This window comes from Oncorhynchus gorbuscha, linkage group LG24 (assembly GCF_021184085.1).
Source record: "Oncorhynchus gorbuscha isolate QuinsamMale2020 ecotype Even-year linkage group LG24, OgorEven_v1.0, whole genome shotgun sequence".
In the NCBI taxonomy this organism is placed as follows: Eukaryota; Metazoa; Chordata; class Actinopteri; order Salmoniformes; family Salmonidae; genus Oncorhynchus; species Oncorhynchus gorbuscha.
In genome coordinates this window covers 32416388-32419421 of record NC_060196.1, presented here as the reverse complement: position 1 = coordinate 32419421, position 3034 = coordinate 32416388, and positions in this window count along the sequence as shown.

Sequence of the window (3034 nt, the reverse complement as noted above, 5' to 3'; positions counted from 1 at the left end):
CCTGGTAATCCATCTGGCCCCACGGCCTTGTTTAAAGGTCGTGCTCACATCGGCTATGGAGAGCATGATCACACAGTCATCCGGAACAGTTTGTGCTCTGATGCATTCTTCAGTGTTGCTTGCCTCGAAGTGAGCATAAAAGGCAGTTAGCCTTTCTGGTAGGCAGTTCCCCTATGTCTCAGTATGGGTAGACCATGTATCTGATGCTGTCTGGACATAAAGAGTATGGCATGTCATACTCTTTCTGGCTAGACAGCATCAGATACATAGGCTACATATAGTAAAACAGATGGAGTTAATATGCAGACCTAAGCTTGTCGCCTGCCTTTCCGCCTTTGGGACAACAACTCCCATTGTCAGGGCAGAGACATGAGCATCTCGTCATTTTATAGATACTCTGGTTTCAGGCTGCCACTTTTCTTTAAAAAAGGATTGCTACATTGTATGCCTATTTGGGAAGGCCTAGCTGATTACTGAGTTGAGGCGGACAGTGAAAAGCATCTAAAATACAATTGGCATGCTGACTGCAGAAATGTCCACCAGAACTGTTGCCAGAGAATGTAATGTTCGTTTATAAGCCACCTCCAATGTCGTTTTAGAGAACTTGGTAGTACGTCCAACCAGCCTCATAACCGCAGACCACGTGTAACCATGCCAGCCCAGGACCTCCACATCTGGCTTTTTCACGTTTGAGCGTCTGAGCAGGTGCTGAGGTGTATTTCTGTCTAATAAAACCCTTTTGTGGAGAAAAACATTTCTTATTGGCTGGGCCTGGCTCCTAAGTGGGTGGGTCTATGCCCTTCCAGGCCCACGCATGGCTGCGCTATTGCCCAGTCATTTATAATCCATAGATTAGGGCCTAATTTATTTATTTAAATTAACTGATTTCCTTATTTGAACTGTAACTCAGTAGAATCTTTGAAATTGTTGCATGTTGCGTTTATAAACCCCGCAAAAAAAGAAACGTCCTCTCACTGTCAACTCTTTATTGTCAGCAAACTTAACATGTGTAAATATTTGTAGGAACATAACAAGATTCAACAACTGAGACATAAACTGAACAAGTTCCACAGACATGTGACTAAGAGAAATGGAATAATGTGTCCCTGAACAAAGGGGGTCAAAATCAAAAGTAACAGTCAGTATCTGGTGTGGCTCCCGGCTGCATTAAGTACTGCAGTGCATCTCCTCCTCATGGGCTGCACCAGATTTGCCAGTTCTTGCTGTGAGATGTTACCCCACTCTTCCACCAAGGCACCTGCAAGTTCCCAGACATTTATGGGGGGAATGGCCCTAGCCCTCACCCTCCGATCCAACAGGTCCCAGACGTGCTCAATGGGATTGAGATCCGGGCTCTTTGCTGGTCATGGCAGAACACATATATTCCTGTCTTGCAGGAAATCACGCACAGAACGAGCAGTATGGCTGGTGGCATTGTCATGCTGGAGGGTCATGTCAGGATGAGTCTGCAGGAAGGGTACCACCTGAGGGAGGAGGATGTCTTCCCTGTAATGCACAGCATTGAGATGGACTGAGCTTGTTGTCATTGCAGGCTGATGATGCTGTGACACACCGCCCCAGACCATGACGGACCCTCCACCTCCAAATCAATCCCGCTCCAGAGTACAGGCCTCGTTGTAACACTCATTCCTTCGACGATCAACGTCAATCTGACCATCATCCCTGGTGAGACAAAACCGCAACTTGTCAGTGAAGAGCACTTTTTGCCAGTCCTGTCTGGTCCAGCGACGGTGTGTTTGTGCCCAGTGGTGACGTTGTTGCCAGTGATGTCTGGTGAGATCCTGCCTTACAACCTCTCTCAGCCTATTGCGGACAGTCCGAGCACTGATGGAGGGATTGTAGGCCTGCTGTCCATCCTGTTTCCCTGTGGCGCTGTCTTAGGCATCTCACAGTATGGACATTGCAATTTATTGCCCTGGCCACATCTACAGTCCTCATGCCGCCTTGCAGCATGCCTAAGGCACATTCACGCAGATGAGCAGGGACCTTGGGCATCTTTATTTTGTTGTTTTTCAGAGTCAATAGAAAGGCCTCTTTAGTGTCCTAAGTTTTCATAACTGTGACCTTAATTGCCTACAGTCTGTAAACTGTTACTGTCTTAACTACCATTCCACAGGTGCATGTTCATTAATTGTTTATGGTTCATTGAACAAGCATGGGAAACAGTGTTTAAACCCTTTACAATGAAGATCTGTGAAGATATTTGGATGTTTACAAATTATCTTTGAAAGATAGGGTCCCGAGTTTATTTTTGTTCAGTATAGAGGTATACAATTTTCATGTTTTCCATTAAATATAAAACCACATCATAAAACAACTATACAAATTATGTATAAATAACTTTTAAAGATTCTGTTAGACAGTCCAATATGTGTCCCTGAGCTGTGGAGTTGTTTTAATAGGGGTTAGGGGGTAGGGGTTACAGGTTGTTTAAATCAAATCAATGTTGCTGTAAAAGATAATGTATTCTCAGTCAACTCACCAGGTAAAGTAAGGAATAAATAAATCCAATAATTTAAAAAAAGCAAGGTATAGGTGAAAGGGTTTGGGTCCAACATGTAGCTGGTAGTGCCCACTGACTGGAGTTGTAGAAACAGGGGTTAGGGTGTAGGGCAGGGTTCGGCGAGTAAAATAAATGTGCCAAGTTTTTTGTAGAAATATATACCTTTAATGTTTGGTCAAAAAACACTACAATCAACAGCAATTTAGCAAAAAAAGACTTTAATTTAGAACATCTGTTCCCAATTTTTCCCACGAATAAAGGTCATGTCTCAAAGTAATCAAAGTATGAATGATCGGCTATGAAAAGCCAACTGACATTTACTCCTGAGGTGCTGACCTGTTGCACCCTCGACAACCACTGTGATTACTATTATTTGACCCTGCTGGTCATCTATGAACATTTGAATATCTTGGCCATGTTCTGTTATAATCTCCACCTGGCACAGCCAGAAGAGGACTGGCCACCCCTCATAGCCTGGTTCCTCTCTAGGTTTCTTCCTAGGTTCTGGCC